The following is a 26176-nucleotide window of genomic DNA, read 5'->3' as shown; positions in this document are numbered from 1 at the left end:
TATCACACGGGTTGACCAATCGAAAAGAACAAAATGATGTGGCGATCATGCCCGTAGACGAAAACGAATGCGTTTTGTGAATTGAGTGTGGTGTGGTGCGTCGTATGTGGCGAGGACCTGTAAGTGTTCTCTAGGGTGCGCCAGTATTTTCCCGGGTATAGTGGAGTGTACATGTAGAGGAAGGCTTAACCTATTTAACCATTCTGGACCCCTAGGCAAATATTTTTCCTAGTTTTACACATGTTTACTAAAACTGTATATATATTTATTCGGCATACTGCTTCTGAAGTAGCCGAGCGCGCAGTGGGTCACATGGTGTTGGAGTAATGTTATATCCATATTGACCTGTAGTGTATATAACGGCTTTTATTTTAAAAATATAATTTGTATGCATTTTGATGCTTATTTAAGTGCTTTAGTAGTTGCTTTTCGTATTTATTGTATTCTGCGGTTGTTTCTTTTATAACTTTATTATTTGTATCGTTTATTTAAAATTTCTTTACCGTCGGCTTATTAAGGTTAGTGACTCCACGCCTGACTCAGATATGGCCAGAATGGATGCTCTTTTGAAACCTTTGAAGAGGGATCTCGCGAGAGTACAGTGATTAGCCGTGAATTGAGAATGGCTTTTTTTTGAGTTAGTAATGTGGTAAATTCGATATATTTATGTTTGAGATATACTTTTTTAAAGTAGTATTTGAAGATTTTTATAGCTGATTCCCATAAATCAGTCATATGAGGAGCACTTAGATCGACGCCATAACTGCGACCTTTGCTTTCGGTAAGTCTAAGTGCGTCACTGTATCACATTGGGAATATGGTGATCCCTTAACATTATTTTTTAGTTATTTCATAATTATAAAAATTTAGACAACTACAATATGAGCCACTATAGTAACATAGGTGTCGATTTTTCGACTTTTTAGGACAACTATGCTGCGAACGATATTATGTATGGACGTGGACGATTGTGGCCAAGAATAGGGAGATGCGAATATTGTTTGGATTATTTGAGAATTGTGACCAGGATTTTCGCTTGTACCATAATTGGCGAAAGTCATCCTACGGGGACGAAATTATTATTCCGGATAATGCGGATATTGACTCAGTAGGATATGAAAACTGATCAGATATCGCATTCCATTGAGTCCCCTGTATTTGTATGTTGCCCTTTTCAAATTTAAGGAATTTAGTGTACCAGAAGTTTTCTTTTGGAATATTTAGTAATATATTTGGATGCTTTGGTTGAATTATATATATTTATGTTTTTAACACTGGAGTAGTCAGAAGAATTTCTGACTTGGTTTTTTGTGCCAATTTGTGGAATGTTGGAAAATTGTGGCTTTGATGGTAGTCGTACGACGTACCGGCCATTGTTTCATCGAGTAGTTGTGGCTTTGTAGAAGTCCCCACAATACTAATCTTCTGGGGTTGTACTTAATAGGAGGGAGCGTTTTTCTAACTCCCGAAATTTCCTTAATTGTGAATTAAGGGATTCTTTTGAACTTTCGTCAATTTAAGTTGTTGATGTAAACTTGATCTGCAACCAGTTTACTTAGAATCCAACCGAATATAGTATTTTGTGCCAGAAGTGTGTTTGAAATTTTCTCAATACCTTCAAGTATTATCTGTGGTATGAGATCGCGGCCTAATAGCTTTAGGTGTGAAGCCTTTTGCCAATGCTTGCTATTTATTGATTTTATAACTGGTTAGTTTTGCTGACAGTTGTATCCTGTTTTGTGCCCTAGACACTATAAATGATCGTTGTGATCCTTGGTCTATTAAGGCCCTAAGCTTAAACAGTTCTCCTCTGTGTTCGATGGAGACAACTGCTGTGGGTAGTACAATAGTATTCTACTTTGATTTTCGGTGTGTAGTGTTTGGGTTTTTAATGCCTTTGAGCAGCATGGTGCTTCTTGGCAATTTTCGCAATATTGATTTTCGGGATTTGCTTTTTCAATTAAACCCTTCTCTTATGAGCGCTGCTTTGGGGTGAGCTGGGTATGTGCTGTAATGAAGCATTGAGTGGTGTTTTTTATGACAATAGAAGCAATTAAATTTGCTTGAAAAATTATTTCGTTCGTTAACTTTTCTGTTTTTGAACTTCTCGCACGATTGTAATTTATACCCTCTTATGTATAGTTCGCATGACGTATGTTTTTTATGTTCGGTTGTGAACGATTGCGTTTTATATAAGCTTCTGTTTATATTGTTGTTGTATCTAGCTAGGACGGCCGTTCTTCATTACCTCTGTAAAATGTTTCTATGTCACATGCGGGCACCTCGAGGTAGATGCCTAAACTTGCCTCGTGATTCTGTATTTGTGGGAGCTCTACTCTCGGATGTGGAGTAGGTACAATTGCATATACTTATTAGCTTTAATTGATCAGAAATCATAGATTTTCTTTCTTTGTACTGGTTTAAGCAGTTTTCGTATATTGCGTAAGCCGATGATTTAAAATTGTGTGGTAGGTCCAAACTTTCATATCTACATATAAATGATAATTAATACAGAATACTATTTTACGTTTATAAGAGTTATTGTTAATATATTCGGATATAATTATATATGTAAATATATAAGATAATTTCTATTTATAAGGTTTATCGGTGAATGCAATTTGCGTATTGTTTGCCGATTGAATGTATATGTATGTATGTTTGTATTTTTGTCTCTTTGCTGTAGATTCTAGCTTTAATTGTTATTGTGTCTTTAGCTTACTTGTTGTTACGCAGTCCCGCTAGTTGCTTTATTAAGTCTAAGGGCTACAGTCGGAAATTCGTTGCACGTAAATACTTGAACTTTAATTTTTAGTTTGTGGTTGTTGTGAGTATATGTATACAAATGTAAGCGCATAAGTTAAGGCAATCAATAATTTGTTAATATAATATATACAATATATATTAGCTGACCCGGCGAACTTCGTACTGCTTAACAGTCAATTAATGTCGTGTTATCTTTTAGCTGAACTAATTTAGGGGCTGATGAAGATAATACAATGATACAAAATAAATATGAACATAGATAGATATATAAAAGTATTTAATTATGATCAACAATACATACAGAAAGAGAATACAAATTAAAATTAAGTACTTCAAACACGTGTCAGAAAAAAAAAGATTAAAATAAAGTATGTTGTGTAGCATGTGATGCACTCGGATTAACTCTTTTCATTCAAGCAACTTGTGGCAAACGACATTCTTTGTTTTTTTGCCAGGCGCAAGAACAAATAAAGCGGATGGTTTACCGACACATAAACATGCCACGTGACCCTGTGATTTGTTAATCGTCATGGCGAAGGCAAGACGAATTGGGAATTGAATTCGTTTAAATTCAAAGGGCATTGGAATAAGAACTTCCTCGTCTCTAAATTTCTTTAAAATTCTTTGAATATCAACGCGGGAAACACATTGCTCATCAGTTTTCTTATCACCAAACGTGTTCCATTGCACAGTTTTGGTTGGTTTAAATTTCTAATCATGATCACTGTCGAGCCAACCCTAAGTTGCAAATTGTGCGGTGGGAAACCAGGCACATCCAAGGAGTCTAAAAATTCAGTTGGGTAATTAGTGGCTGAATTATAATATTTAGGTCGGAGTTGTCTTCAAAAAGATAATGGCGAACCGCCTTAATATCCTAAAGGACATGCTTAAAGAAAATCTGTTGGACTATAATTTCCTTAAATTCGAAAAGGAAATTAGAACAAAAACTCTGGGGATACAATGGAATGCGATATCTGACCAGTCTTCATATACTACAGACTCAATATCAGCATTATCCGCCATAACAAACCGACAAATTTTATTCTCTGTGGCAATACCTTTCGACGCTGCAGGATGGCTTTCGCCAATTATGATACAAGCCAAAAGACTAATACAAGAATTATGGATAGATGGAACCGATTGCGATGAACAAATAAAACCATTTCGTTTAGAAAAGTGGTCCCAGTTTGCGAGCAATCTAAATGATATCTCACAGATACAAATCCCTCGATGGGTAAACTATGCCCCAGAGCACAAAGTCGAACTACACGGCTTCGGTATACGTACGCACACAAAGCGAGATTGCGACCACAAGCCACTTACTAGTAGCAAAAACAAAAGTAGGTCCTTTAAAAGTAATAAGTCTATTACGACTTGAACTGTGTAGCGTTACTACTAGCCAAACTAGTATCTATGGTGCGAATGCATTTAAACATGGCTGACTAATTCCGCAATTTTCCCACCACCGATTTTATCGTATACAAGGTTAACACGGCTTTAATATAATATTATTGTTATAAATATATAATTATAAATAATTATGAAATTTATCGTGTTTATGTAGGTAACGCATATGTCCGAAAAGAATCAGCATTACAAGATCTGAAAGGTGCAGCTTGCCGTATTTTATCACACGGGTTGACCAATCGAAAAGAACAAAATGATATGGCGATAAGGCTGTAGACAAAAACGAATGAGTTTTGTGTGTGGTGCGTCGCATGTGGCGAGGACCTGTGAGTGTTCTCTAGGGTGCGCCATTATTTTCCCGGGTATAGTGGAGTGTACATGTAGAGGAAGGTTTAACCTATTTAACCATTCTGGACCCCTTGGCGAATATTTTCCCTAGTTTTACACATGTTTACTGAAACGGTATATGTATTAATTTCGGCATACTGCTTCTGAAGTAGCCGAGCACGCAGTGGGTCACATGGTGTTGGAGTAATGTTATATCCATATTGACCTGTAGTGTATAAAACGGCTTTGATTTTTAAAATATAATTTGTATGCGTATAATTTGATGCTCATGTAAGTGCTTTAAGGTAATCAATTTTATTGTGCGGATTTATGAGGTTGTAGTTGCTTTTCGTATTTATTGTATTCTGCGATTGTTTCTTTTATAACTTTATTATTTGTATCGTTTATTTAAAATTTCTTTACCGTCGGCTTATTAAGGTTAGTGACTCCACGCCTGACTCAGATATGGCCAGAATGGATGCTCTTTTGAAACCTTTGAAGAGGGATCTCGCGAGAGTACAGTGATTAGCCGTGAATTGAGAATGGCTTTTTTTTGAGTTGGTAATGTGGTAAATTCGATATATTTATGTTTGAGATATACTTTTTTAAAGTAGGATTTGAAGCTTTTTATAGCTGATTCCCATAAACCAGTCATATGAGGAGCACTTAGATCGGCGCCATAACTGCGACCTTTGCTTTCGGTAAGTCTAGGTGCGTCACTGTATCACATTGAGAATATGGTGATCCCTTAACATTATTTTTTAGTTGTTTCATAATTATAAAAATTTAGACAACTACAATATGAGCCACTATAGTAACATAGGTGTTGATTTTTCGACTATTTAGGACAACTATGCTGCGAACAATATTATGTATGGACGTTGGCGATTGTGGCCAAGAATCGGGAGATGTTAATATTGTTTGGATTATTGGAGAATTGTGACCAGGATTTTCGCTTGTACCATAATTGGCGAAAGTCATACTGCGGGGTCGAAATTATTATTGCGGATAATGCGGATATTGTCTCAGTAGGATATCAAAACTGATCAGATATCGCATTCCATTGAGTCCCTTGTATTTTTATGATGTCCTTTTCAAATTTAAGGAATTTAGTGTACCAGAAGTTTTCTTTTGGAATATTTAGTAATATATTTGGATGTTTTGGTTGAATTATATATATTTATGTTTTTAACACTGGAGTAGTCAGAAGAATTTCTGACTTGGTTTTTTGTGCCAATTTGTAGAATGTTGGAAAATTGTGGCTTTGATGGTAGTCATACGACGTGCCGGCCATTATTTCATCGAGTAGTTGTGGCTTTGTAGAAGTCACCACAATACTAATCTTCTGGGGTTGTACTTGATAGGAGGGAGCGTATTTCTAACTCCCAAAATTTCCTTAATTGTGAATTAAGGGATTCTTTTGAACTTTCATCAATTTAAGTTGTTGATGTGGAAACTGGTTCTGTAACCAGTCCAATTAGAATCCAACCGAATATAGTATTTTGTGCCAGAAGTGTGTTTGAAATTTTCTCAATACCTTCTAGTATTATCTGTGGTATGAGATCGCGGCCTAATAGCTTTAAGTGTGAAACCTTTTGTCAATGCTTGCTATTTATTGATTTTAAAACTGGTAAGTTTTGTTGGCAGTTGTAGCCTGTTTTGTGCCCTAGACGCTATAAATGATCGTTGTGATCCTTGGTCTATTAAGGCCCTAAGGATTTATACCCTCTTATGTATAGTTTGCATGACGTATGTTTTTTATGTTCGGTTGTGAACGATTGCGTTTTATATAAGCTTCTGTTTATATTGTTGTTTTATCTAGCTAGGACGGCCGTTCTTCATAACCCCTGTAAAATGTTTTTATGTCACATGCGGGCACCTCGAGGTAGATGCCTTAACTTGCCTCGCGATTCTGTATTTGTGGCAGCTCTACTCTCGGATGTGGAGTAGGTACAATTGCATATACTTATTAGCTTTAATTGATCAGAAATCATAGATTTTCTTTCTTTGTACTGGTTTAAGCAGTTTTCGTATATTCCGTAAGCCGATGATTTGAAATTGTGTGGTAGATCCAAACTATCATATCTACATATAAATGATAATTAATACAGAATACTATGTTACGTTTATAAGAGTTATTGTTAATATATTCGGATATAATTATATATGTAAATATATAAGATAATTTCTATTTATAAGGTTTATCGGTGAATGCAATTTGCGTATTGTTTGCCGATTGAATGTATATGTATGTATGTTTGTATTTTTGTCTTTTTGCTGTAGATTCTAGCTTTAATTGTTATTGTGTCTTTAGCTTACTTGTTGTTACGCAGTCCCGCTAGTTGCTTAATTAAGCCTAAGGGCTACTGTCGGAAATTCGTTGCACGTAAATACTTGAACTTTAATTTTTAGTTTGTGGTTGTTGTGAGTATATGTATACAAATGTAAGCGCATAAGTTAAGGCAATCAATAATTTGTTAATATAATATATACAATATATACTAGCTGACCCGGCGAACTTCGTACTGCCTAACAGTCAATTAATGTCGTGTAATCTTTTAGCTGAACTAATTTAGGCTCTGATGAAGATAATACAATGATACAAAATAAATATGAACATAGATAGATATATAAAAGTATTTAATTATGATCAACAATACATACAGAAAGAGAATACAAATTAAAATTAAGTACTTCAAACACGTGTCAGAAAAAAAAAAAGATTAAAATAAAGTATGTTGTGTAGCATGTGATGCACTCGGATTAACTCTTTTCATTCAAGCAACTTGTGGCAAAAGACATTCTTTGTTTTTTTGCCAGGCGCAAGAACAAATAAAGCGGATGGTTTACCGACACGTAAACATGCCACGTGACCCTGTGATTTGTTAATCGTCATGGCGAAGGCAAGACGAATTGGGAATTGAATTCGTTTAAATTCAAAGGGCATTGGAATAAGAACTTCCTCGTCTCTAAATTTCTTTAAAATTCTTTGAATATCAACGCGGGAATCACATTGCTCATCAGTTTTCTTATCACCAAACGTGTTCCATTGCACAGTTTTGGTTGGTTTAAATTTCTAATCATGATCACTGTCGAGCCAACCCTAAGTTGCAAATTGTGCGGTGGGAAACCAGGCACATCCAAGGAGTCTAAAAATTCAGTTGGGTACTTAGTGGCTGAATTATAATATTTAGGTCGGAGTTGTCTTCAAAAAGATAATGGCGAACCGCCTTAATATCTTAAAGGACATGCTTAAAGAAAATCTGTTGGACTATAATTTCCTTAAATTCGAAAAGGAAATTAGAACAAAAACTCTGGGGATACAATGGAATGCGATATCTGACCAGTCTTCATATACTACAGAGTCAATATCAGCATTATCCGCATTAAAAAACCGACAAATTTTATTCTCTGTGGCAATACCTTTCGACGCTGCAGGATGGTTTTCGCCAATTATGATACAAGCCAAAAGACTAATACAAGAATTATGTATAGATGGAACCGATTGCGATGAACAAATAAAACCATTTCGTTTAGAAAAGTGGTCCCAGTTTGCGAGCAATCTAAATGATATCTCACAGATACAAATCCCTCGATGGGTAAACTATGCCCCAGAGCACAAAGTCGAACTACACGGCTTCTGTATACGTACGCACACAAAGCGAGATTGCGACCACAAGCCACTTACTAGTAGCAAAAACAAAATTAGGTCCTTTAAAAGAAATAAGTCTATTACGACTTGAACTGTGTAGCGTTACTACTAGCCAAACTAGTATCTATGGTGCGAATGCATTTAAACATGGCTGACTAATTCCGCAATTTTCCCACCACCGATTTTATCGTATACAAGGTTAACACGGCTTTAATATAATATTATTGTTATAAATATTTAATTATAAATATTTATGAAATTTATCGTGTTTATGTAGGTAACGCATATGTCCGAAAAGAATCAGCATTACAAGTTCTGAAAGGTGCAGCTTGGCGTAGTTTTATCACACGGGTTGACTAATCGAAAAGAACAAAATGATGTGGCGATCAGGCCCTTAGACGAAAACGAATGCGTTTTGTGAATTGAATGTGTGGGTGATGATCCCGTCCTTTTTGTTAAGTTGCTGTGTGGTATGTCATCATGTGTAGTGTTTTCAAATGTTGAGTGTGGTGTGGGGCGTCGTATGTGGCGAGGACCTGTGAGAGTTCTCTAGGGTGCGCCAATATTTTCCCGGGTATAATGGAGTGTACATGTAGAGGAAGGCTTAACCTATTTAACCATTCTGGACCCCTAGGCGAATATTTTTCCTAGTTTTACACATGTTTACTAAAACGGTATATGTATTTATTTCGGCATACTGCTTCTGAAGTAGCCGAGCGCGCAGTGGGGTCACATGGTGATGGAGTAATGTTATATCCATATTGACCTGTAGTGTATAAAACGGCTTTGATTTTTAAAATATAATTTGTATGCGTTTTGATGCTCATGTAAGTGCTTTAAGGTAATCAATTTTATTGTGCGGATTTATGAGGTTGTAGTTGCTTTTCGTATTTATTGTATTCTGCGATTGTTTCTTTTATAACTTTATTATTTGTATCGTTTATTTAAAATTTCTTTACCGTCGGCTTATTAAGGTTAGTGACTCCACGCCTGACTCAGATATGGCCAGAATGGATGCTCTTTTGAAACCTTTGAAGAGGGATCTCGCGAGAGTACAGTGATTAGCCGTGAATTGAGAATGGCTTTTTTTTGAGTTGGTAATATGGTAAATTCGATATATTTATGTTTGAGATATACTCTTTTAAAGTAGGATTTGAAGCTTTTTATAGCTGATTCCCATAAACCAGTCATATGAGGAGCACTTAGATCGACGCCATAACTGCGACCTTTGCTTTCGGTAAGTCTAGGTGCGTCACTGTATCACATTGGGAATATGGTGATCCCTTAACATTATTTTTTAGTTGTTTCATAATTATAAAAATTTAGACAACTACAATATGAGCCACTATAGTAACATAGGTGTTGATTTTTCGACTATTTAGGACAACTATGCTGCGAACGATATTATGTATGGACGTTGGCGATTGTGGCCAAAAATCGGGAGATGTGAATATTGTTTGGATTATTGGAGAATTGTGACCAGGATTTTCGCTTGTACCATAATTGGCGAAAGTCATACTGCGGGGTCGAAATTATTATTGCGGATAATGCGGATATTGACTCAGTAGGATATGAAAACTGATCAGATATCGCATTCCATTGAGTCCCCTGTATTTTTATGTTGCCCTTTTCAAATTTAAGGAATTTAGTGTACCAGAAGTTTTCTTTTGGAATATTTAGTAATATATTTGGATGTTTTGGTTGAATTATATATATTTATGTTTTTAACACTGGAGTAGTCAGAAGAATTTCTGACTTGGTTTTTTGTGCCAATTTGTAGAATGTTGGAAAATTGTGGCTTTGATGGTAGTCATACGACGTACCGGCCATTATTTTGTCGAGTAGTTGTGGCTTTGTAGAAGTCACCACAATACTAATCTTCTGGGGTTGTACTTGATAGGAGGGAGCGTTTTTCTAACTCCCGAAATTTCCTTAATTGTGAATTAAGGGATTCTTTTGAACTTTCATCAATTTAAGTTGTTGATGTAAACTGGTTCTGTAACCAGTCCATTTAGAATCCAACCGAATATAGTATTTTGTGCCAGAAGTGTGTTTGAAATTTTCTCAATACCTTCAAGTATTATCTGTGGTATGAGATCGCGGCCTAATAGCTTTAGGTGTGAAACCTTTTGCCAATGCTTGCTATTTATTGATTTTATAACTGGTTAGTTTTGTTGACAGTTGTAGCTTGTTTTGTGCCCTAGACGCTATAAATGATCGTTGTGATCCTTGGTCTATTAAGGCCCTAAGCTTAAACAGTTCTCCTCGGGATTTTCGGGATTTGCTTTTTCAATTAAACCCTTTTCTTATAAACGCTGCTTTGGGGTGAGCTGGGTATGTACTGTAATGAAGCATTGAGTGGTGTTTTTTATGACAATAGAAGCAATTAAATTTGCTTGGAAAATTATTTCGTTCGTTAACTTTTAAGTTTTTGAACTTCTCGCACGATTGTAATTTATACCCTCTTATGTATAGTTCGCATGACGTATGTTTTTTATGTTCGGTTGTGAACGATTGCGTTTTATATAAGCTTCTGTTTATATTGTTGTTGTATCTAGCTTGGGGTCTGTTGAAGATTCTATTGAGGTCATTTTGATAGGTTTAGGTTTTAATAATTTTTGTGTCTACCCTTTCAGCGATTTCGTACTGGGTAGTTAGAAAGGCTCCCATAAAAGTAACGATTTTTCTGGTAATGCATATGTTTACCAGTATAGGGTCCCTGCTGTCTGTGAGAATATTCAGTTTATTAGTGTCTTTCGTTTTCATATCTAGATTTTAGAGCTTCCCAAGCAAAATTTAAATTGTCGTCATTTAGTGCGAACTGTCTTACTATTGTGCCTGCTTGACCTTTAGTTTTGTATCGAAGGTGATACAATTTTTGTGCATGTGATAATTTTGGATGGTTGATGTATACGGCTGTAAACATGTCCCGGAAGGACGGCCGTTCTTCATAACCTCTGTAAAATGTTTCTATGTCACATGCGGGCACCTCGAGGTAGATGCCTTAACTTGCCTCGCGATTCTGTATTTGTGGCAGCTCTACTCTCGGATGTGGAGTAGGTACAATTGCATATACTTATTAGCTTTAATTGATCAGAAATCATAGATTTTCTTTCTTTGTACTGGTTTAAGCAGTTTTCGTATATTCCGTAAGCCGATGATTTGAAATTGTGTGGTAGATCCAAACTATCATATCTACATATAAATGATAATTAATACAGAATACTATGTTACGTTTATAAGAGTTATTGTTAATATATTCGGATATAATTATATATGTAAATATATAAGATAATTTTTATTTATAAGGTTTATCGGTGAATGCAATTTGCGTATTGTTTGCCGATTGAATGTATATGTATGTATGTTTGTATTTTTGTCTTTTTGCTGTAGATTCTAGCTTTAATTGTTATTGTGTCTTTAGCTTACTTGTTGTTACGCAGTCCCGCTAGTTGCTTTATTAAGCCTAAGGGCTACTGTCGGAAATTCGTTGCACGTAAATACTTGAACTTTAATTTTTAGTTTGTGGTTGTTGTGAGTATATGTATACAAATGTAAGCGCATAAGTTAAGGCAATCAATAATTTGTTAATATAATATATACAATACATACTAGCTGGCCCGGCGAAGTTCGTACTGCCTAACAGTCAATTAATGTCGTGTTATCTTTTAGCTGAACTAATTTAGGCTCTGATGAAGGTAAAACAATGATACAAAATAAATATGAACATAGATAGATATATAAAAGTATTTAATTATGATCAACAATACATACAGAAAGAGAATACAAATTAAAATTAAGTACTTCAAACACGTGTCAGAAAAAAAAAGATTAAAATAAAGTATGTTGTGTAGCATGTGATGCACTCGGATTAACTCTTTTTATTCAAGCACCTTGTGGCAAAAGACATTCTTTGTTTATTTTGCCAGGCTCAAGAACAAATAAAGCGGATGGCTTACCGACACGTAAACATGCCACGTGACCCTGTGATTTGTTAATCGTAATGGCGAAGGCAAGACGAATCGGGAATTGAATTCGTTTAAATTCATTGGAATAAGAACTTCCTCGTCTCTAAATTTCTTTAAAATTCTTTGAATATCAACGCGGGAATCACATTGGTCATCAGTTTTCTTATCACCAAACGTGTTCCATTACACAGTTTTGGTTGGTTTAAATTTCTAATCATGATCACTGTCGAGCCAACCCTAAGTTGCAAATTGTGCGGTGGTAAACCAGGCACATCCAACGAGTCTAAAAATTCAGTTGGGTAATTAGTGGCTGAATTATAATATTTAGGTCGGAGTTGTCTTCAAAAAGATAATGGCGAACCTAATATCTTAAAGGACATACTTAAAGAAAATCTGTTGGACTGTAAATTCCTTAAATTCGAAAAGGAAATTAGAACAAAAACTCTGGGGATACAATGGAATGCGATATCTGACCAGTCTTCATATACTACAGAGTCAATATCAGCATTATCCGCCATAACAAACCGACAAATTTTATTATCTGTGGCAATACCTTTCGACGCCGCAGGATGGCTTTCGCCAATTATGATACAAGCCAAAAGACTAATACAAGAATTATGGATAGATGGTACCGATTGCGATGAACAAATAAAACCATTTCGTTTAGAAAAGTGGTCCCAGTTTGCGAGCAATTTAAATGATGTCTCACAGATACAAATCCCTCGATGGGTAAACTATGCCCCAGAGCACAAAGTCGAACTACACGGCTTCTGTATACGTACGCACACAAAGCGAGATTGCGACCACAAGCCACTTACTAGTAGCAAAAACAAAAGTAGGTCCTTTAAAAGTAATAAGTCTATTACGACTTGAACTGTGTAGCGTTACTACTAGCCAAACTAGTATCTATGGTGCGAATGCATTTAAACATGGCTGACTAATTCCGCAATTTTCCCACCACCAATTTTATCGTATACAAGGTTAACACGGCTTTAATATAATATTATTGTTATAAATATATAATTATAAATAATTATGAAATTTATCGTGATTATGTAGGTAACGCATATGTCCGAAAAGAATCAGCATTACAAGTACTGAAAGGTGCAGCTTCACGTAGTTTTATCACACGGGTTGACCAATCGAAAAGAACAAAATGATGTGGCGATAAGGCTGTAGACAAAAACGAATGAGTTTTGTGTTTGGTGCGTCGTATGTGCCGAGGACCTGTAAGTGTTCTCTAGGGTGCGCCATTATTTTCCCGGGTATAGTGGAGTGTACATGTAGAGGAAGGCTTAACCTATTTAACCATTCTGGACCCCTAGGCAAATATTTTTCCTAGTTTTACACATGTTTACTAAAACTGTATATATATTTATTCGGCATACTGCTTCTGAAGTAGCCGAGCGCGCAGTGGGTCACATGGTGTTGGAGTAATGTTATATCCATATTGACCTGTAGTGTATAAAACGGCTCTGATTTTTAAAATATAATTTGTATGCATTTTGATGCTTATTTAAGTGCTTTAAGGTAGGCAATGTTATTGTGCGGATTTATGAGGTTGTAGTTGCTTTTCGTATTTATTGTATTCTGCGGTTGTTTCTTTATAACTTTATTATTTGTATCGTTTATTTAAAATTTCTTTACCGTCGGCTTATTAAGGTTAGCAACTCCACGCCTGACTCAGATATGGCCAGAATGGATGCTCTTTTGAAACCTTTGAAGAGGGCTCCTGCGAGAGTACAGTGACGGCTAATCATTGAGAATGGCTTTTTTTTGAGTTGGTAATGCGGTAAATTCGATATATTTATGTTTGAGATATACTTTTTTAAAGTAGGATTTGAAGCTTTTTATAGCTGATTCCCATAAACCAGTCATATGAGGAGCACTTAGATCGACGCCATAACTACGACCTTTGCTTTCGGTAAGTCTAGGTGCTTCACTGTATCGTATTGGGAATATGGGGATCCGTTAACATTATTTTTTAGTTGTTTCATAATTATAAAAATTTGGACAATACAATATGAGCCACTATAAAAACATGGGTGTCGATTTTTCGACTTTTTAGGACAACTATGCTGCGAACGATATTATGTATGGACGTGGGCGATTGTGGCCAAGAATCGGGAGATGTGAATATTGTTTGGATTATTTACTCAGTAGGATATGAAAACTGATCAGATATCGCATTCCATTGAGTCCCCTGTATTTTTATGTTGCCCTTTTCAAATTTAAGGAATTTAGTGTACCAGAAGTTTTCTTTTGGAATATTTAGTAATATATTTGGATGTTTTGGTTGAATTATATATATTTATGTTTTTAACACTGGAGTAGTCAGAAGAATTTCTGACTTGGTTTTTTGTGCCAATTTGTAGAATGTTGGAAAATTGTGGCTTTGATGGTAGTCGTACGACGTACCGGCCATTGTTTCATCGAGTAGTTGTGGCTTTGTAGAAGTCCCCACAATACTAATCTTCTGGGGTTGTACTTAATAGGAGGGAGCGTTTTTCTAACTCCCGAAATTTTCTTAATTGTAAATTAAGGGATTCTTTTGAACTTTCATCAATTTAAGTTGTTGATGTGGAAACTGGTTCTGTAACCAGTCCAATTAGAATCCAATCGAATATAGTATTTTGTGCCAGAAGTGTGTTTGAAATTTTCTCAATACCTTCTAGTATTATCTGTGGTATGAGATCGCGGCCTAATAGCTTTACGTGTGAAAACTTTTGCCAATGCTTGCTATTTATTGATTTTAAAACTGGTAAGTTTTGTTGGCAGTTGTAGCCTGTTTTGTGCCCTAGACGCTATAAATTATCGTTGTGATCCTTGGTCTATTAAGGCCCTAAGCTTAAACAGTTCTCCTCGGTGTTCGATGGAGACAACTGCTGTGGGTAGTACAATAGTACTCTACTTTGATTTTCGGTGTGTAGTGTTTGGGTTTTAATGCCTTTGAGCAGCATGGTGCTTCTTGGCAATTTTCGCAGTATTGATTTTCGGGATTTGCTTTTTCAATTAAACCCTTCTCTTATAAGCGCTGCTTTGGGCTGAGCTGGGTATGTGCTGTAATGAAGCATTGAGTGGTGTTTTTTATGACAATAGAAGCAATTAAATTTGCTTGAAAAATTATTTCGTTCGTTAACTTTTAAGTTTTTGAACTTCTCGCACGATTGTAATTTATACCCTCTTATGTATAGTTCGCATGACGTATGTTTTTTCGGTTGTGAACGATTGCGTTTTCTATAAGCTTCTGTTTATATTGTTGTTGTATCTAGCTAGGACGACCGTTCTTCATAACCTCTGTAAAATGTTTCTATGTCACATGCGGGCACCTCGATATATATAAATGATAATTAATACAGAATACTCTTTTACGTTTATAAGAGTTGTTTTTCGGACTACAAAAATAATTACTTGCGAAATAAATGTTTTAATTTGTATTTTGTCTTGAATATTTTGTTGTGAGAGTCATTTTAATTTTCTTAATTAAGTTGTTAAGAATCGCACTTTTAATTTAACAATACTTATTATGTCCTTATGTTGATGTATAAGGGCGTACCTAAACCAAATACACGGACTTGTGAATATATATAAATTTATGTGCTCATGAAATTGAGAGCTCGTTGAAGAGATCAAAACATTTTGTACACAAGTATTCACGAATTGTTTGTGCGTATGCATGTTAATTTTCTAATGCAATTGAGAGCTCGTTGAAGAGATCAATGTGCTTTTTTATTGAGAGTTTTTTTTTGTTTGCGTTTTAATAAACAATACAATTAAGAAAATTTTATATAATATTTAATATATTTTTACCACAATGTTGATTTTTTTATATGAAAATCACTTTTTAGTGAATGTTAAATTAAAATGTTAATTAAAATTTTATATAGTAGTTTAATTTTACCCAGCGCAGGGTAGACAGGCAGATTCTAGGCCGTATGATTATATACTTGAACATATAATATGCGTACAGATGTTCGCATTACAAAGAGAGCGCGAAACCAAATTTGCAGGTCCTTGTGCAATTATGTTTATATGCTATTATACTTATGTTAAAGTAAGTATAGATATAATAGGTAAGCATATATGTATTTTTTGTTTGTTTTTCCCGTCTTTGTTTTTCCTTTCATATTTTATAATTCTTTTGCTTACGTATTTTATGCAATCCTGCTTGTTGCTTTTTGTTTGTTTTTATTTTAACCTAAGGTGTATTGCTGGAGAAATGTGCAAGTATATACTTGAATTTGTTTTTTGTGTTTGTTAATAGGTGCGTTGGAATACATAAAGGTGAGCGTGTAGTTAGGCAATAACTTAATATTAATTTGTGTTCTTTTGTTTTAATATATAAGTATCTATTAGGAAATATATGTTATACCGACTGTAGTCAGTTTTTCCCTCCAAAAAACACTGTAAGACTGAGACAGTTTGGTAACCGTTTTTTTGGTAAACGTATTTGTTATAACCGGTTCTATATATGTATATAAAACTGTAATTTTTACATACATATATGCATGATAAACTAAGAGAATAGCAAAACGATACGACTCACTTTATACTCCCTCAGGGGTTTTCTGAGGGGATAATATATATGTATTGTATGTCCGTGTGTGTATTCCATTTTTGTTAATTCCTTCTCCGCTTCCAGTTGTGCCTGGTTTTAGTGAGTGTTGTTTTTGTTTATTGTTGTTTGTTTCGCGCCCATTTAAATTTCTTTTATTTATGTTTTTGTATTTAGGTACTTTAGTATTTCGAGCTCGTTTGTGTTTCTGGCAGATTGTATTTAGCGCCCGATTTGTGAGTTTTTAATTTTTTTTAAATGTTTTGCAAATTTTGCACTGTGTATTTACATATGTAAATGTGTTTCTTAATTTGTGTTTTAACAATTGAACTTATTGCCATCTCTGTTTTTGTTTTTTTGGTATTATTGCATATGAGTTTTCTGTATATACATATGTGTGAAGATATGTACTTGTATGTATACATATACTTGTACATATATATTGTCACTGCACTTCTCTGCTTTGTCAACACACTTTTGTTCTGTAGTTTTGTTTTTTTTTTTTTGTTTGCGTCACTACATTTTTTTTTATTTTAGCTAGTTACCGCACTTTGCATATTTTCGATATGTATTTTTTCCAATAGTGCCTTTCTGTGATGCTCGAAGGACCATGACTAATTCCCCAATTCGTTGAGAGCACACACCACCAATGATAAAACATTTCACCACTTCACTTATAATCGCGTGGATAATTTAAATAAAAATGCGATATATACAAGGTTAACACGGCTTTAATATTATTGTTATAAATATATTATTATTAATTATTATGAAATTTATCCTATTTATGTTGATAAATCATATGTCCGAAATGAAACAGCATTACGAGTTCTGAAAGGTGCAGCCTGTCGTAGTTTTATCGCACGGGTTGACCAACCGAAGAGAACAAAATGATGTGGCGATTAGCTCGTAGACGAAAACCCGTGAGTCTTCTCAGATGTGATGCGTCGCGTTAGGGTGCGACACTATTTTACCGAGTAGAGTGGTGTATGAAGGGAGGTATTACCCATTTAACCAATGGCGAAATACAAACTATATCTGTGGTCCGATTCGGAAATTGTACTAGCCTGGCTGGAAGACGTATATTTCCAATCGAATGTCTCAAATACTTGACCTAGTAGGATCAGCCACTTGGCGACACGTAGCCAGTGCTGACAATCCAGCTGATCTAGAAACAAGAGGGTACAAAGCCCTGCACCTTGCCACCACCAACCTCTGGTGTAACGGCCCTCGTTTGTTGATAGGATCTCCCGATTATTGGTCACAACTGCCCATGCGTAAAATAAATGCCCCAGAGAGTTAACAAACCGACTCTTTTCTCACAACATTGCAGGATAATGACATCCTCGAGCGAAAAGCAAATACTCAAGTGCATTACCTCAGCAGCGATATATCACTATTGAGAGAATCAAAACCTATTGATAAGAGATTGGTTCTAAACCCATTCCTCGACACGAAAGGTCTAGTTCATGTGAATGGTCGGCTTGCCAATTCAAGCCTAACAATTATTACGCCTTGGAGCGAACGCCATCCCATAATTGTACCAGAGAAGTATCGACTTACGCATCAGTTATATCCACATATTAATGCTTGTTGCTAAACATCGCCTCATGCAACATATGGTCCGCCAGGAATTTTATATTCCCTGACCTAAGCCCCAAATAAAGAAGTGCATTTCTTGTGCAAGCTTGTCTTTGTCTGTTTTATGACAAAAGCAGTGCACCTTGAGCTTTGTACTAATCTGACAAAGGAGGCTTTCCGTACAGGATTTGCTCGATTCGTCGGACGACGCGGCTTTCCATCCAAGATAATGAGCGACAGTGGTAAAACATTTATCGGCGCTCAAATACCGAAAAACAGTTTGTGGACTTTATCAAACAAGTCACACCGGAGATTGTACACAAGTCCGCGCCCCAAAGCATTAATTGGCAATTTATATCCCCAAACGCTCCTCATATGAGTGGTCTGGGAATCAGGTGTAAAAAGCTTCAAAGAGGTTATTGGAAATTACAAATTAATTACGAAGAATTCTCGTTCTCAATTCACGGCCTCTCACAATCCTCTGGCAAGATCCCTTTGGTTTCACAGCCTTAACTCCAAGATACTTTCTCAAAGGAACACGCATTCTGGCCATACCTGAGCCAGGTGTGGAGTCGCTATTAAAATTCTCCATCACATATTCTCAAATGCATAAAGGATCTCAATAAACAATACCGTTGGAAGACTCCTGAACAAGCACCAAAACTTGGAGATTGTGTGATCATCCATGATGATTGTCTACCGAATGCCGGCTTGGGCGCATAGAAAAGCTACATTATGGCTCCGACGGTCATATACGAATAGTTGATCTTCGTACGCGAAGCAGAACGCTAACTAGACAGCTCGTGAAGCTATGCTTTCTCCCAACCGCCGATAATCGCGACACAGCAAGTCGCAAACAATCAACCGATACAGCCTGACGTACTTACCATGGTATAAGGGAGTAGGGAAGTCCCATTCACAGTAGTTTCGCCACCTCTGAGGCGTACGTTCACAATAAAACCAACATGGCGGCCATGGTGAGTTAGGGTGGCGAGGGGTTAAAACGGGTTGCGCATAGCAGAAAACGCCTAAATAATTATTTATAAATATTTTAAATTTTGGTTATTAATTGATGTTTAATGCTAACAATATATAATATCATACCATGTTGATATAGGTAAATATGCGGCATATTTTTAAGCATTTAAATAACTTATTAATGGGCAAACTGAAAATTCAATTTAACTATGAGTGGACGGGAAGAAATAACTATTGTAACAAAATTTGATACTATAAGTAATAATAATTTATATAATCAAAAAAGCAAAACTTATCATTGCCATACAAATGATAATAATTCATTTAAACAATAAAGCAAAATTTATCATTGTAATTATATCAAGAAATTTTACTAGTGCTCTAATTTAAGTATAGATTTATTTAATCACAAATTTTTTTACGTTTTATATATCAGCAATTAAGGGTGGATATATGTACAATCGTTTATACAACTTACTATGTTATTATATAGTTCTTAGTTTAGTTTTTAAATATATAGACTTCTAAAATAAATTATTTTTTGAAGTTGCAATATCTTTATAGTATAAAATACGGTAGACATATCAGGTAGTTGTCTCTGTATTTCAGCCTGTAGCCATTATAATATGTACAATATTTTACATATAACTCTTTACATAAATCAATTACCATATTGTTCTATAGTTCTAAATTTAGTTTTCAAATATATAGACTCCTAAAATAAATAATTTGTTGAAGTTGCAATATCTTTATAGTATAAAACATTTTATAAGGGTAAATAAAATACGGTAGATATATTTCTTTTTTAAAAAGTATTATAAAATTAGCTTGCGCAACAATGTTATGCAATGCTCAATAGCAATACTGGCATTTGAATTTATTAACAACTTTTAGTCAAACGCATTAATACACACCTGCTCATTGATAAAAATTCTTGTTTGAGCAGTTTTATCAGGAGCAATATGAAATATTCATTATTTTACGAAGATTGTATTGCAAATTTTTAAACATTGCCCTCAGTTTCGTTGAATAAGCATTTTCCGCATCCTGTTATTTGACATGGTTGCTTAATTGCACCTTACATTTCTCTGTGGTGATTATTTATTAAGTTACCACAGTTAAAAAAAGGCATAAATATATATCGTAATTACTCTGAAATTTGCCAATAATAGTCGCTTTTTTAAGAACATATATTAAAATAAACTTATTCTATTTTGAAAACATATTAAAGTTTTACATATAATCAATATTTTTTGGACAACTTTTTTATAAATTAAGAGAAAATAGCCAAATGCAACCATTTTCCGGTTAAAAGTCGGCCATCTTGGCTATCAATAGAAACTCAACCCCTAGGCGGACTTGACGTTTCTCCATGGACCCCTCTCAGCTGTAGCATTGTTTACATCCATCAGCTGATTCTTTCTCTACTCCCCCTTTACGATGGTACTTACATTTCTACGCTTAAATGTATGTAGATATGTGTAGCACGCAAAAAATACAAATGCCACTTCATATATACATAATTATTTTTTGCCATATAAACGATTTTTATGATGAAAAATTAATAAAATATGATTTTTTTGCACAAATGTTATATTATATAATATAATAATATATTAGCAATTATCAATAAATACATGTGAGCGCACTGCTCTGTATGTAAGTATGTACTTATGTACAAATATGCGTATGACCGCGCAAATAAGTAATGCATACACAAATCCATTGTATAAATCTACAAGTAGCCAATCCTAAGATTTTCACTAATACACACGCAAAAATATCCCACTTGGTACGGGTTGCCTCGAAAATTCTACTACTAAAATCACACTTGGTACGGGTTGCCAACCAATATTCTGCTACTAAAGTCACACTTTGTACGGGTTGCCAACCATTATTCTGCTACTAAAACGTCCAAATGACAGAAATCTGCTAGTGTGTTGCCGTGTTATGTTTTAAAATTTATAACTTTAAGAATGTTTTTATTACATATTCAAATATTTTTCGGTTGTTTTAATTTCTAAAGATTAAATTTACATATTATTATTTAAATTAATATTTATTCTATTGAAATGTTATTAAATGTTTCCAATTTTATCAAATATATTATTTTATAATTGAATTGTACCTGATTTTTATATATTTATTTTCTTTTTTGTTTAAATCAAGTTGAATATTTCAACTTATATTGTTAATGTTATATTGTTAATGTAATTAATATTCATGAACCTGAATTATGTACCTGATTTTATGTATATATCTTTTAGAGTTATAATTGTTATGAAAAGTAGATTGTTTTAGAACTGTATATATTATATGGGTGAATATAGGCCTCCTGGGGAACCGAACACCCAAAAAAGATCGGTAACGCGCCTATATTGCATGGTGAGGAAAAGCAATAAATATATAATAATCTTTTGTTCCGAAAATTTTCTTAAAAGTTTTCATTATTATTTTCATTACAAATACATGTTCATAAACAAATTGTTAAACTACATCCTTTTATTTAAAACTCTGTGTCAAAAAAAGGAATATTCGATCAGGTGATCACGGCTGTTTCACACACATAAGAAAACAGCTGATTCTTTGGCTAATTGTAAGCTTATACAATGCACAAATCTACATACATTTAAGCGTAGAAATGTAAGTACGTCAGGCAATAGGCAAAATACAAACATTGTTGTACAAAAAAAGAACAATTGTCTCAAATAGCATCAGCACCAGAAATCAATATGGCAGCCAAATTGACAAATCCTAAATTTGTAGTAAATCACACACCAACAACATTTTCATTCATGAACGCTGGCGCACAAGCAATAAGCTAAGTCGTTTCATTCATGAAAGCAAACGCCTTACACATCTCCCCGAGCATGCGTTTTTCTACAAGCGTCTTTTCGTGACGATGGCAAAAGCTAGAAATCATAAATTGAACAACTTTTTTATGTTTCCTCTAGAAGGGAAAGGTGATAACCCTGCAAGCCCACAAAACACAGAAAAAAGTGACAAAAGTGGCAACAAAGCTTTTGTTGATTAAAATATTTTACAATTCTAAAATATCTTTCCGTGACTCGCAAAAATCTGCGTCAAGATGTATACATGTTCATATAAAACCATACATACCTACAATGATTTGTAGGCAAAGCTGTTAAAGCGGCAAGGGAAGCGAAGACAATCGGCTCGCGTTCGTTTATTTTTTGGCACATCTCGGATTTTCTACCAACAACACAATGTTGTGACGCCTTGTCGTCGCGTCAGTCCTTAGACAGAATGACTCTGTGACATAAAAACAAAAAAAATGTCAACGGAGATTTCACATAAGCTTTGTACTTAAGTATGTACAATCTCCGGTGAGACTTGTTTGATAAAGTCCACAAACTGTTTTTCTCTCAATAGTGATATATCGCGGCTGAAGTAGTGCACTGGAGTATATGCGATAAGAGCGCCCTTTGCCTTTCGCTAGAGGATGTCATTATCCTGCAATGTTGTGAGAAAAGAGGATGGGCAGTTGTGACCAATAATCGGGAGATATAACATATATTTCCAAATAGATACTATATAATATATTAAAACAAAAGAAAAAAAAATAATATGAACTTATTGCCTAACTCCACGCTTACCTTTGTGTATTTCAACGCACCTATTAACAAACACAAAAAACCAATTCAAGTATATACGTGCACATGTTCTTAACTGTATTGTTTATTAAAACGCAAACAAAAAAACTCTCATTAAAAAAAAATACAATAACATAAGTGCATATGCATACAAGCATCTTTTCAAAGTCCACATTGGCATATATCCCGCAATACCCCTTGTAACAAATAAGCAGTATTGCGTATAAAACAAAAACAATAAAAAGCACATTGATCTCTTCAACGAGCTCTCAATTGCATTAGAAAATAAACAGACATACGCACAAACAATCCGTGAATACTTATGTACAAAATGTTTTGTTCTCTTCAACGAGCTCTCAATTTCATGAGCACTTAAATATATATATATTACAAGTCCGTGTTATGGGTGTACCTAAATACATCAACATAAGGACATAATAAGTATTGTTAAGTTAAAAATGCGATTCTTTATAACTTAATTAAGAAAATGATGAAAATGATTTTGATAAAATGACTCTCGCAACAAAATATTCAAGATAAAATACAAATTAAAAAATTTATTTCGCAAGTAATTATTTATCTAGTCCGAAAAACAACTCTTATAAACGTAAAAGAGTATTCTGTATTAATTATCATTTATCGCTGCGATTTTATCAGTTTACACTGAGAAAAATTTTAATCAACTTTGATACATTAGAAAAAAAGTAAATAACATAACAAAAATGTTTAATGACGACAAAAATTAAATTACACCTGCAGAAGCTACACGCGCACAAAGCAAATAAAAGGAAAAGATACTTGTGCCACCAAATTTATTTCTGAGAGTGACAGATTACCACGATAGTGCACTCGATTTTCATTTTCACTGATTCAAGACATCTCTGAATCGTTATTGGAAATAAAAAAACAAAATATTGACAGCTTTTGGACTCGTCTTCAAACGGCTCATGATGACATAGTAGATTATGACAGTTTAGATCTACCACACAATTTTAAATAATCGGCTTACGCAATATAGGAAAACTGTTTAAACCAGTACAAAGAAAGAAAATCTATGATTTCTGATCAATTAAAGCGAATAAATGCAATTGCACCTACTCCACATCCGTGAGTAGAGCTGCCACAAATACAAAATTACGAGGCAAGTTCAGGCTTTCACCTCGAGGTGCCCGCATGTGACATAGAAACATTTTATAGACGTTATAAAGAACGGCCGTCCTTCCGGGACATGTCTACAGCCGTATACATCAACCATCCAAAATTATCACATGCACAAAAGCTTTATCACCTTTGATACAAAACTAAAGGGCAAGCAGGGTCAATAGAATACAGTTCGCACTAAATGACGACAATTTAAATTTTGCTTGGGAAGCTCTAAAATATAGATATGAAAACGAAAGACACTAATAAACTGAATATTATCCCAGACAGCAAGGACCCTATACTGGTAAATATATGCATTACCAGAAAAATCGAAATCGCTGAAAGGGTAGGCACAAAAATTATTAAAACCTGAACCTATCAAAATGACCTCAATAGAATCTTCAACAGACCCCAAGCTAGATACAACAACAATATAAACAGAAGCTTATATAAAACGCAATCGTTCACAACCGAACATAAAAAACATACGTCATGCGAACTATGCATAAGAGGGTATAAATTACAATCGTGCGAGAAGTTCAAAAACTTAAAAGTTAACGAACGAAATAATTTTGCAAGCAAATTTAATTGCTTCAATTGCTATAAAAGACATCACTCAATGTTTCATTACAGCACATATCCCAGTTTACCCCAAAGCAGCGCCTATAAGAAAAGAGTTTAATTGAAAAAGCAAATCCCGAAAATCAATATCGCGAAAATTGTCAAAAAGCACCATGCCGCTCAAAGGCATTAAAAACCCAAACACTACATAGCGAGGAGAACTGTTTAGGCTTAGGGCCTTAATAGACCGAGGATCACAACGATCATTTATGGCGTCTAGGGCACAAAACAGGCTACAACTGCCAACAAAACTAACCAGTTTTAAAATCAATAAATAGAAAGCATTGGCAAAAGGATTCACACTTAAAGCTATTAGGCCGCGATCTCATACCACAGATAATACTTGAAGGTATTGAAAAAATTTCAAACACACTTCTGGCACCAAATACTATATTCGGTCGGATTCTAAGTGGACTGGTTACAGAACCAGTTTCCACATCAACAACTTAAATTGACGAAAGTTCAAAAGAATCCCTTAATTCACAATTAAGGAAATTTCGGGAGTTAGAAAAACGAAAGATTAGTATTGTGGGGACTTCTACAAAGCCATAACTGCTCGATCAAATAATGGCCGGTACGTCGTACGAGCAGAGAACTTAAAACAACATTTTCATTTTTTCATTCATTTAAGTTCTCTGGTACGACTACCACCAAAGTCACAATTTTCCAACATTCTACAAATTGGCATAAAAAACCAAGTCAGAGCTTCTTCTGACTACTCCAGTGTTAAAAACATAAATATATATATTTAATAATTCAACCAAAACATCCAAATATATTACTAAATATTCCAAAAAAAATGTGTTGTACACTAATTTCTTTAAATTTGAAAAGGGCAACATAGAAATACAAAAGACCCAATGGCATGCGATATCTGATCAGCTTTCATATCCTACTGAGTCAATATCCGCATTATCCGCATTAATAATTATTCTTGGCCACAATCGTCCACGTCCATACATAATATCGTTCGCAGCATAGTTGTCCTAAGAAGTCGAAAAATCGACACCTATGTTACTATAGTGGCTCGTATTGTAGTTGCCTAAATTTTTATAATTATGAAACAATTAAAAGATAATGTTAAAGGATCACCATATTCCCAATGTGATACAGTGACGCACCTAGACTTATCGAAAGCAAAGGTCGCAGTTATGGCATCAATCTAAGCGCTCCTCATATGACTGGTTTATGGGAATCAGCTATAAAAAGCTTCAAATCCTACTTTAAAAAAGTATATCTCAAACATAAATATATATAATTCAACCAAAACATCCAAATATATTACTAAATATTCCAAAAGAAAACTTCTGGTACACTAAATTCCTTAAATTTGAAAAGGGCAACATAAAAATACAGGGGACTCAATGGAATGCGATATCTGATCAGCCTTCCTCTACATGTACACTCCACTATACCTGAAAAAATAATGGCGCACCCTAGAGAACACTCAGAGGTCCTCGCCACATGCAACGCACCACACCACACTCAACATTTGAAAACACTACACATGATGACATACCACACAGCAACTTAACAAAAAGGACTGGATCAATTTGAATTGGTG

At 34.7% G+C, this 26176-nt stretch overlaps 2 pseudogenes; one reads left to right on the top strand and one right to left on the bottom strand.

Annotated features, from left to right (window-relative positions):
* Positions 1–26176, top strand: part of LOC138858299 (importin-4-like) — an 86257-nt pseudogene that overhangs the window by 21003 nt on the left and 39078 nt on the right.
* The window catches only part of LOC138858259 (importin-4-like), a 66253-nt pseudogene that overhangs the window by 10886 nt on the left and 29191 nt on the right, over positions 1–26176 (bottom strand).

This window comes from Bactrocera oleae, chromosome Y (genome assembly GCF_042242935.1).
Source record: "Bactrocera oleae isolate idBacOlea1 chromosome Y, idBacOlea1, whole genome shotgun sequence".
NCBI lineage: Eukaryota > Metazoa > Arthropoda > Insecta > Diptera > Tephritidae > Bactrocera > Bactrocera oleae.
The sequence above is the reverse complement of the archived record's forward strand: the minus strand, read 5'-3'. Positions and strand labels throughout refer to the sequence as shown.